Source organism: Oncorhynchus kisutch, linkage group LG2 (assembly GCF_002021735.2).
Source record: "Oncorhynchus kisutch isolate 150728-3 linkage group LG2, Okis_V2, whole genome shotgun sequence".
NCBI classification, from domain to species: Eukaryota; Metazoa; Chordata; class Actinopteri; order Salmoniformes; family Salmonidae; genus Oncorhynchus; species Oncorhynchus kisutch.
The window spans coordinates 15,941,034-15,953,170 of NC_034175.2; the positions used below are offsets into that span (position 1 = coordinate 15,941,034).

The 12,137-nt window shown below is 45.1% G+C and overlaps 1 pseudogene; it reads right to left on the reverse strand.

Moving 5' to 3' along the window:
* Positions 1-11,036, reverse strand: LOC109903529 (ras GTPase-activating-like protein IQGAP3; annotated as a pseudogene).
* Positions 11,037-12,137: the final 1,101 nt, after the last annotated feature.

Sequence of the window (12,137 nt, forward strand, 5' to 3'; positions counted from 1 at the left end):
TGACAGAAACTACATTTTTATTTAAATATAAAAGTAAAAAACAGGAGTATTAACAGTTTCATTAGGACAATTTATCAGGCAGTTGGTCTGTTGTCTGGTTAGATTAATCAACCAATTTCCTTTACAGCTACAGCACTGATATGTAAAGAAATAACAGTTGTATTGTCATGTTGGTCCACATTCATATTTAGCAACCGATTGTGGAAATTGTGACTGGCCTGAACATGTTAGTGTTGAAAAGAAAAAGATTAAACCAATCAAGACTGACATAAGGGTAGCAGAATGACAGATGAAAATATGAAGATAAACAATTAAATGACAGAAAATATCTACATAAGTTTGAACAAAAGTTAAGCCCAGACTAACAAAAAGGTCAAGCCTCTTAGGTTAGAGGTCAAAGGTTGGACCACAAGGCTCAACCACATCTCAGCTGACATAAGCCTAGCTAATGGAATCCCCCTCATTGCAATATCATCTGTCTTTACAGTCAAATACACAAATTCCTTACAATGTGGCCAGACCTGTCAGTAACCTACACATCAGAGAGACAATAAACCATAATCACAGGAAGTCTCAAGGTACATGTTACAGTACCAGATCCTATGACATTGAAAGTGGCATTTGAATCATTAAGTTGCACAACATAAAATCCCCTAAGAGCATATGTATGTGGAGCGGGTGGCAAATGTAGCTTAGCGGCGGTCCTGTGCTCATTTTAAGTAGTGCACAAAATATTGTGTAGGCTGCTCCCCGTGTTGGGGTGGGAGATCTGGCACTATCCTAACCCCCTCACTTCTTGAAGAACTTCTTGTTGAGAAGGAAGATTAGCAGGTTGACGTTGACTTTGGCCTTGTCGAACATCTTCATCACCGCCACTCCCTCGTACTGGAGCTGCAGCAGGTCCTACACACACATACACATTTGAATACAGTTCTGAAATCCAAGATCTTTCAAAATAGGATCACTAAATAATTTACCATTGCAGCACATACAATATAGAGCACTGATTTCAGTGAGAGACTGGGATTTACATCAATCACAGACCATAGGTTTGTATTGAAATGTCTGTTCTAGTTTCATTATACTACTCCCCAGACTCACCTGGTATTTGAGGGGGAACTTCTCCATGTCCACACCCATAAAGCGAGCCTTAACCTGGAACGTGCCGCCCTCATCACCGGGCACAATGTCAAAGATGACATTCTTAAACCTGAGGAGATATAATAATCAAATACATTTAATTTCTTGATGCCCTAGGTAACCATCCATGGTAATTTGGTAGGGTGGTGTGTGTGCACGTTCCTGCATACTCACTGTGTGACTGGCAGGTCCTCGATCTGAAGAAAGACAGAGAGAGAGAGTGATAGAGAGAGAGCTCAGCACAGCAGCAGTGTAAAGCCATCTTCCAGTGTGGTCACACTCCCACATGTGTTTGTGTCTACCTGTGTTTGGCAGTGAGGTTACCCAGGCAGGTGGTGATGTACTTGCTGTAGAAGACCACCTGTTAGCTGTGGAAGGAGGTCTTGCAGTGCAGGCTGCCCACGGTCTGTCTCGGGGGGGGGGGGGGGGGGGGGGGGGTTATCATTAGTTGATTTGGTGTGATAACTTTACAATTAAAATGTCATTGTGTGTGTGCTGTGTAGTGTATGTCTTCATCTACCTTGGCTATGAGCTGTAGTATCTGTGTCTCAGAGTCAGGTGGGGTCAGGACCCCCAGGCTCTCCAGGCTATGCTGGATCTTCTGCTTCTTCTCCAGAGACAGGTTGCCGTCGGAAACGATCAACTGGTTCCTCTTCATCTTCTCAGGGGTGCGGGCGTCCCTTGGGCACGGCAGTGCATCATCCACCCGTGCTGCACCTCCTGAGAGGAGAGGAATACACCACCGGTTAACTACTACCAACTCCCTATGGAGAGATGAGAGTGTGAGGAAGAGGGCGTGTGGGAGCCCAGTGAAGAGCTGTGGAATATACCTGATCCTGAGAGGAAGAAGCTTCCCAGGCTGGTCTCGGATCAAGTCGACGATCAACTGTTTGGTACTGCAAAACACAACCACACAGAAACAAAACACACTTCACGTTAGACATGCCATTTTCATGGTGTGATAGTCATACCTCACTGAAATGTTAAAAAGTTTAAGCCCCTACCTGAGGAGAATCCCCCTGGCGTCAGGGTGGTCGTCAGAGCCCCTGAACACATCAAACTTGCTGGTGAGGTTGAGGGACACCTCCATCTTACTGTACTGGGCCAGGGTCTGCTCTGTCTGGGGCTCCGCAGCGCTCACAGCCCCCTCACCAACCAGAGCTTGGATAGTGGGCACCTTCCCCAGGTCAGCAGTCAGCAACGGGTCAGACTGGTCGGGACACAGGGAGTCCTGGAGTCCTGGTGCTCCATCAGAAGCCACACACACACACACACACACACGATCTACTCAAATGAAAAGGTTTGTTCCCAACCCACCTCCCCCAGAACCCATTAAAAACTAAACGTTTCTATGCCTCTTTAGCTTATATGGCATCCAGACCTTGTGTGTTAAGGAGCTCACTGATGGAGATATAGATGACAGGCTTGTTGAGGATGACCATCTCAGAGTACTCATCAATGTTAAAATGCTCCTCTGGCGCCGACACATCACATGCAGCATGCAGGAACTTACTGTGGAAGATCTGCTTAAGAACCATTTAGCATGTATAGCCTAATTATAGTAATAAAGCTCTCCTCTAAAAAAGGGGGTGCGCTAAAATGACGGGACGATTCACCGGAACTTGGAGTGCGTCAGGGTAATGTAGTCGTTGAGGGCGTGCAGGTGAGGGATGTCACCATGGAAGTGTTTGTGTGCTGCAGGATGCAAGCGATGGAACCCAGGATGCCGCGCTGCTCAGGGAGCAGTGAGGAGCCAGACGAGAACTCTACCACATCAAAACCATCCGGAGCCACAGCAGCTGGGTTCATGTAGCGGTAGTACACCAGGATCCCCACAATCTGACCACAACACAACCATCATAACACCAGGTTCCACACAATCTGACAATAACACGAGTATTCCAGAAAGCAAGATTAGTGACTTAGCGAGATCTGTCAAACCAGAACGTGCAAACTCTGAATTTTCAGCTCCAGAAAAAAAAAACTTGAAAGACAGCCTGATCAGAAACCACAACACCGAATTCTCTGAAGTAAAACGGCTACCTACTAGGTTAACTTGACCTTAGCCTGTTCTAGTGAATAAATACGTGACTTCTCCACCAATAAGATTGTTCATCATTTGAGAAAATCCACTTGACATCGGAGCCTGCGTTGTTGGCAGTGCTTTACAAAAGAGAACTAATTATTGGACCTTGAATACATCCTATAGATCATGCAGAAGAACGTGCAGAAAAACAATAACGTTCAAAAATACAATCACTCATATCTGGTCAATTTACTTAACCCATATATAGCAAATCTAAGCCAGCATGGTTTCGCTTTGACTGCTATACAAACTGTATTGCTTTGGAGTGTTTTGCCATTGGAAGTTTCCTGTACAATATGGGCAAAGCTGAACTATTTGGCAAGGCAACTGTGTGTAGAGCCATAATAAGTGCCTCGCATTGAAGAGGTATTTTATGTCTTTGTTGCATTTGCTGGCTATCAAGTTTTCCATATAATCATGGAGGACTTCTACAGAACTGCAGGTAGAGTAAACTGAGGTCAGTTGACTGCCAGCGATGCTAATCTCACATTAATAAACCTAGGCAATATGATAAAAATAATACATCGCCTAATTCATCCTGCAGATTTTCAAAACGTCATTGGTGCTATAGATGGACACATATCCAATTCAAAAGACCCTCTGGACCAAATGAAGGAGACTAAATTAATAGAAAATATTTTCACAGCATAAACAGGCAGCTATTTAATATTGTAGCCAACACTTCCAACAAACCAAATAATTTTCAGAAACAGTCATTAAATTCAATGATTTTCCTTACTTTTTGGTCAGATGATCTGTGACTCCCATGGGGTTACAACTAAAACCAAATACATTGCTGCCCGTGTTGTCATGAAAAGCACTCTTCACTTGCGCATTTACTCTGTCTGCAATTATCTGCCAGGCTCGCTCTCTTGTTTTTGCAGTGGTGGATGTATTACTTTTTTTGGTAAATACACTACATATACACAAAAGTACAGTACCAATGTATAAAATCGAGCACACAGCCATGCAATCTCCATAAACAAATATTGGCAGTAGAATGGCCTTACTGAAGAGCTCAGAGCAGGTAGGCCACCTTTCCAGCAAGTCACTTAGTCAAATTTCTCCCCTGCTAGAGCTACCCCAGTCAACTGTAAATGCTGTTATTGTGAAGTTTAAGCGTCTAGGAGCAACAAAGTCGGGAAGTGGTATGCCACACAAGCTCACAGAACAATCCTGCCCAAATGCATAGCGCCAACTGTAAAGTTCGGTGGAGGAGGAATAATGGTCTGGGGCGGGTTTTCATGTTTCGGGCTAAGACCCTTAGTTCCAGTGAATTTAAATTCTTAACGCTACAGCGTACAATGACATTCTAGATGATTCTGTGCTTCCAACTTTGTGGTAACAGTTCGGAGAAGGCTCTTTCATGTTTCAGAGTGACAATGTATGCCCCCGTGCACAAAGCAAGGTCCATGCAGAAAAGGTTTGTCGAGATCGGTGTGGAAGAACTTGACTGTCCTGCACAGAGCCCTGACCTCAACCCCATCGAACGCCTTTAGGATGAATTGGAACGGCGACTGCGAGCCAAGCCCAATCGCCCAACATCAGTGCACAACCTCACTAATGCTCGTGGCTGAAATGGAAGCAAGTCCCAGCAGATATGTTCTAACATCTAGTAGAAAGCCTTCCCAGAAGAGTGGAGGCTGTTATAGTAGCAAAGGGGACCAACTCCATATTAATGCCCATGATTTTGTAATGAGATGTTTGACGAGCAGGTGTCCACATACTTTTGGTCATGTAGTGTATGTGAAGATATTCATTGTGTCCCAATTGTTTCTTGTTTTAAACTAATCAAATATTGGGCTCGGTCTTTTGACTCCATATCTATCGTTTGTCTGTCATTGACACGAGGACCTTTTTGAATGTTGCGTGATTTATTCATCGAGTCTGGTCAGTAGCGTACCTTGTAAAGCTCATCCTCGCTGGCCTGAGGAAACTTCTCATGTAGAGAATCTCTCAGGACCGTGGCTGTGTAGCGCATCCCATATCTGTGGGAGGAAGGAGAACGCCTGAGTGTTGAACTCCCATCACAGAAACAAATCAAACTAAAACAATAAGTAGCCAAATCTGGTGAGAGGAAGACGTGAGCGCCCAACAGCTGTTTGATTAAGTTTCTGGTGATTCAAATGAATTGCACTGAGAATGAAAAGGAAGCTCTGCAGAGTGCATATGAAGGGCCTCTTACGGTAATTTATGCAGGTTGCTGGTGATTGCGTTGTGCAGGCGGTCTGTAACGTTCTTGAGGTTGACGATAGAGATGTCCAGGCGACGCTGCACTTGGGGGGGGGGGGGGGGGGGGGCTGCTCTGCACTCACTTCATAGGGCAGGGAGCTGGGGAGAGGAGACAGAGTATGTTGCTGTGTGTGTATGCATTTATGTTTCTCAATGGACCTCTTGAAGCCAATCTGAGAGTGTGAGCGTACATATCTTTAAATACTTGTCATGAGCAAATCAAAATCAGTGCATTCAACTAAAGTAAGTAAATCAGTCTGCATAGTATCTGTTTTTCTTGCTTTATGCTGAACTCTAGTGGCCAAGCTAAAACTGTCTAGGCTCTCTATAGGAGAACCACCACGACACTACATTTGCTCCTGGCTCAGTGCTGACCTCTTGTGGCTGGTCTGGGTCTCGGTCTGGTTGACCCAGCTCTTGTCGATCTCGCAGGGGTCCGTGCGGATGCTGAGGATGCAGTCCTGCAGCACATCTCTAATGGCCAGCCCTAGGATCTCCTTCAATGCGGTCTGACCGCGGGCATGGCGGTAGAAACTCACCAACATCTTAATGACTGTGGGGTTCCCAGTCACCACCTGTATAGTGTGTGAATAGTGTGTGTACACTGACTTGATCTCATGGCGCAGCGTGGGGGTGAAGAGCTGCAGCAGCAGGTAGGCCTCCCTGCAGTCGGAGCCGTAGTTGAACAAGGTGAAGATGACAGTCTCCATGAAGAGAGTCGTTTTATTCTGGGGCTTCAGGAAGATCAGCTGGGCCAGGTACAGAGGCGGAGTCTAGAGAACAGACACTTAAATTAAGCAAGCCATTGCATAAAACTCAGCACAGGCCACATATGAGGGGGCCTGTCAGGTGGAAGTAGTAGGGGCTGTCCTTAGTCTTCAGTCATGGGCTCCAGTTTTCCCCTGAGTCCCAGTACATAGAGATTAGGGCTTGTCACTACCTAGAAGATTGAAGGTAGATTCAGTGTTATGACGCTGCCAAGAGCAGCACCGCAGATACTGAGATGAGCGCGATGCAACATAGTATCTGCGGATGAGCAAGGGTACACTCAGTCTGCTACAATGTGGCGGGACCAAAACAACGCTCTTAGTTGTTGCTGAAATTGACCTGATATGACATTTACTGCGTCGCTGAGTCTACGGTTAATCCTGACCAATTATGAGCAGCTAATATGCTACTAAAGTGCATAGATCACAACCAGCATGTACACAAGTGAATCACGGTAGTGGGTACTGACCTCCCACAGATTTGGCTCAAGAGTAGGGTGGTGATTTCAGCCTGGTACACTCCAGCACATTCTTCCACCACGCTCCACAGCGCCACCTCTGGCAGACGCAGGACTCGCAGCGTCTGGGACGTCTTGCCCTCCTCCACTGCCTGGTTCGCAGCCACCAAGCCCAGGGACACTGGCCAGGGAAACACACACACAGTTAAGATAACGGTATACATTTTGTGATAATATGAATTACAACTGTTGTGAGGAAACCCATCAGCATAGAATTTCACCATGGCTTTAAAAACCCGATGTGAAGGTATTACGCCAACTCACTCTTCGGGGCTCTTTGAGTGTCATGATTGGCTCTTCTCACTCCTTCCTGAATGTCAGTCAACCACAACTCTGCTCCTGGATTACGGTTCACCTGTGATAGGATAGGGCACAGCATTGAACAATGAACCACAAAATCTTGTTTAGATTACCTGTTTTAAACTATTATGTCTTCCTGGATGACATACCTCATTGAGTGTCGTCAGCTCCTCAAGGCCACTAGAAGGGAGCAGCAGTGCAGCTAGAGCCTTCTGAAGGTCGCCTCGACACAGGGCCTGGTTAATCAGCCCGATGGCGAGGATCTCTGTGGACAAACAGGAAGCAGATCCAGTCAAATACAAGGTGTTCCTCTGGTTTTAGAATCAAATAGCACCCAACAAAATATTTCTGTCAATGGACCTAAACCCAGTGTTTCTGGTTGTTGGTGTTCAGTTCTCCAACGTACGGTCATGCTCTTCCTGTGCTGCTGCGTTTACAGAGTTCGGTCCTCTCTGGAGATTGTTCCACGTCAGCAGAGCTCTCCCAGCCTTCCTCCTCTGATCACCCAGTTCCTCAAAGTACCTGAGGCAAATGGCAAAGGAGTTAGTTAAAGTATACAGATCTGCACCCAGGCTACAGAGACAACTGAGAATTGTCAGGAGAGTGGTACTGGAAACCCACCTCTGGACCAAGCTGTCGTCTATATCGGCCAGACCGGCTGCAGGGCTGACCAGCGTGGCACAGAAGGCTCCCACATCTTTGGCCTCCACCGCCTGGTTGATGAGAGCCACCGCCGAGAGTATCTCCACTGCTACGTACAGCTCCTCCTGCTGCAGGTCCCCCTGCAGGCACAGAGGACCATATTCACTACAGTTAGTTTACATACAACAAAATTATTCAATTTCGGTAACCTGGTCATTTCCCCCTATATTGTTTATATTACTATTCATTTTTTAAACCAAAATGTTAATGGAACACAGTCTTGTTTACAGACAAGACAAAGTTGCAGAGAAAAGGAGTTGAGTGAGATGCCCTCAGGGTCCATGAGGGCACGAACAGTCTGCCTGGGCTCCCCAAGACGCAGGTCCTCGTTGATAGACCTTACAGCTTTCTGCACTGAATAAACACACACATTTTGTTTGGATGGATCTACAATGGAATGTTGGGACTGCAAAGGACAGGGCATTAATATATTTAAGCACACATGCAGCAACTCAAGAGTCACTGGAATTGATATAGTGCATGCCCCTTGTGATAAGAACAGACTACGATACAGTATTTAGTTGAGTGTGTACTGATTGTCTGGTTGCTCTGGGCCTCCTCGTTAGCCACACACACCTCCTTCTGCAGCTCATCTCGCTCCAGAGGGTCCACACAGCCCAGGTCCTGCCACATGTCAGAGACTAAAGGTCAGGGGGTCACAGTGTCTCTGTGTGTGGTGTTAATGTGCAGTTTCTCACCAGGGCCTTCTGTTCACGGTCAGTGGCCAGTTGCTCCAGGTACCATGGTCTCTCTGGAGGCCCCTCAGGGCCAGACAGGGGACCTGGAGGGCTGCCAGGATGGCCAGAGTCCCCACAATCCAGGGCCTCGTCCACCTGCTCTATGGCCGCACGCACTGCAAACACAGTGACAAAATATTTGGTTTAGTTACGATTTTTATTCATCTTCTTATTTATCTGTTTGATGAGTAAGTCAACTCACCATTTATCTTGTTGATGTTCTCTTGAATCTCACTTTGGGTCAGGTGTTCCTCATAGATATCCTTCTCCTCTGAACAGTTACACTAGAAATTCAGTACACATGATTACTATCCTGACACCAACAGAAACTCTGTACCAGGGATACGGCTATAAATGCATTTTAAAATTATCATATTAATTCAGTCTGTTAGTCACCTTGGTGTAGGCGAGAGCCGCCTTCTGTGCCCGTGCCTGGTGCAGCATCTCCTGGTAGACTGGCATCAAGTGCTCCTGCAGGTTGGTGAGCATGGCGCTGGGGTTCCGCAGGGCCTGGGCAATGACCTCCAGGTGCCCTCTCTCCACCGCCTCGTTGATCGCTATAACTGCAGCATGGACTGGAGGGAGAGAGAAGGGAGCTGGAGGCAACATTTTGATAAACTATTCAAGGACAGTGAAAACATTGACTCTTAGATGACAGTCGATGACCGAGGAACTTCAATAGTATCTGATGCGTCTCTTGGCGTTTCAATTTTGGAATCTCCTTCCCTATCAGTTTAAGTAGAGAGTAATAGTAGAGAGAAAACAAACACATTTTGGGCCAGTGTGAATTCATATTTTAACTTGAAATAATGTGTATTTTCTACATCTGAAAACATCAAAGCAAAACATCTGTGCCTCTACTTACTAGCAGCCTCATCCACTGTTATCTCATTGGCTAAGATTCCCCCAATCTTGCTAAAGGCTGGCATCTGGATGCCATATTAGTCCAGCTCCCATTTCATGTTGTTTATCTCCTCCTCTGGAGAATAAATATTACCCCAAAAACACAGGAATGAGAGAGGTATATTAATATTATATTTTCCCCTTATCCCAGCTACCAGTTGTGATTGAATAGTAAGGGGCTACTGGGACTCTACCTGTAGATTTGACCTTGCCACAGAGGTCATGGATCTGAGGGGCCAAACATAGTCGGAAAAGGTAGAGGCTGAGACCACAGATACAGTACACAGTTCTGGGGATGTTCTTCTTATAGATGTTCCACCCAGAGACGACTGACATCTGAAACAACAAGGACAGGTTAGGTGTAGTTCAGGTGTAACAGTAAACAAGATCGCTACTGTTATATGTTGGAGAAGTCTCCATTATGACACCTCTGATATTCAGCTACACTATTCAATGCCTTTGAAATAGAGTATTATGCTTGCTCAGCACAAATTCAAATCTCAGCTCTAAGGGAGCTGGGTTCCAGTCATGTGAAAAGACTACATTAGAGCAGAAAAGCAGGTACTGGGGAAAAGAGGTAGTTCTAAAGGGTCAAGAAGGTAAACAAGGGGCTGAGTGTTCTTTTTCTGAGAAAAATAAATGACAAGACTGTCAAAAAAGGTCCAAAAGAAAGTTACTGAGCAGGAAACTCAGTCTTTCTTAGTGAGAGGCATTTCAGTAAAACCATAGGGCTGTGAATAATAGAGCAGACCTTGAAGCGTTCCTGGTCCAGGTCATAGATCTTTTTGAGGGGGACTATCTTGGGGGTGAAACAGTGGCCTAGCTTGGCCAGTAGCACCCCGTTCCTCAGCCCCTCCTCCTGCTCAGTCGGGGCAGGCAGCTCCTCATGGAGACAAGCTTCCATCCACCTGTAAAGAGAGAACATACATCTAATGTTAACTTATTAGGGAATATTAATGCAAAATTTTTCCAAGTATTGCATGTGATGTGTTGAAACATGAAAAGCAATCAGACTTAATGACAGAGATAGTTGCTTTTGCAACTTCCTGTAGAAAGAGAATTGGCCAATTCACTTCAAAAGCAAGTTAGCTATCCATGATAGGGTGAAGTGATACTGATATAGTCTGAAGTACAAGTCAGTTATGTCCAAAACCAACTGAAAATAAAGTTTAAAATGTTCTTACCTTTTAGCCTCTACCAAACGGCACAGGTATTAATAGGCAACCTTCTGGATGCGTTGTTCATCCATCTCCTCAGCTGTCAACCGCTCATCTATAACAACATGTCAAAAATCATATAACTTTATACAACGTACCATCTAGATGTCTAACCTAACTAAATACCTGAGTTGACATGAACTTGACCCAAGTTAACCTTGACAAGTTAGCTAACGTTATATTAGGAAACTTGCAAGTTAACTAGCTATAACGTTACAGTAAGCCTTTAACGTTCAGGTTAGATCATTCGCTAACGTTAACTATAGATCACAGGTAACTTAACCACCCACCTAAACCAGGCAAAACAACAGTTTACTATTTACTGTCTAACAAACTTTGGTTAATTAGGTTGCAAGGTCGCTTAACTTACAGCCACCTGAACCCGGTTTGTGTGCCCGAATCTCCCATTTCCTTGACTTGTTCCCAGACGACATATTACTGGCACATTCTCTCAAAACGCTAGCTATATTTTCTGGTCTCAAGTTATCGATATGATTTCCGCATGTGGATAGTGTTTCACTTAAATGGTTGATCCTGTTTCCACATTCTATTCTAGTAATAAATGTTTAAAAAATACACTATCATTCCCTACTCTCCTACTGCCTCAACTGCAGTACAGACACATGTTTCTGTTAATGGTTCCATCAAGTTTGAACATTGAATATCCCGCCATTCATTGGCTAATCAGAAGCCGTACTGATTGGCCAATACAGGTGGTCACTTTGTATTGTGGTACATGAAGTGTATTTTAGAAACGTTCGAACACATGTGATTTTAACATTTTTACCTGTACTTAACTAGGCATGTCAGTTAAGAACAAATTCTTAATAGTGATGGGCATTTTCAGTGAGCCGGCTCGTTCGGCTCAGCTCACCAAAAAGAGCCTGCTCTTTTGGCTCCCAAACGGCTCTTTAAAAAAAAAAAGTATATATTTTTTCAAAACAGTTTGCGATAGTTTGACGGCGGCAGGGTAGCCTAGTGGTTAGAGCGTGTGACTAGTAACCGGAAGGTTAACCCACTGTTCCTAGGCCGTCATTGAAAATAAGAATTTGTTCTTAACTGACTTGCCTGGTTAAATAAAGGTAAAATAAAAATAAATAAAAAAATCTGCTGAGAGATTCCTTCGTGCTGCATCCCCAGTTGCTCGCTCGTCAAACAGCATCCAAACAGCAGACGTTTGTGGCACTACTGCTGGTGCTTCTGCTCCATCTGCTCCATCTGATCCCTCTTCTTCCTGTTGCCCTGGTGCCTGAGCCAGCTGACTGCTGGGGCTGTCCCTCCCTGCTGCTGAGGTTATTCTTTGAAGAGCCTCATCAATCGCTCTGGCATCACTGAAGGCTAACTTCTTAAACCTGGGGTCAAGTGCAGCGTTTTCTGATAGCACGTGATTATATTCCTTTCTGTCCATTGATGAACATAGGATGTCCATCAACTCTGTCACATGTCCTGTGGTAACATTTGCTTCTCTCTGGCGGCTGGCTGTGATTTGCTGCAGACCTTTACACAGGAGTATTATTTTTGAGGCTGTCACATAG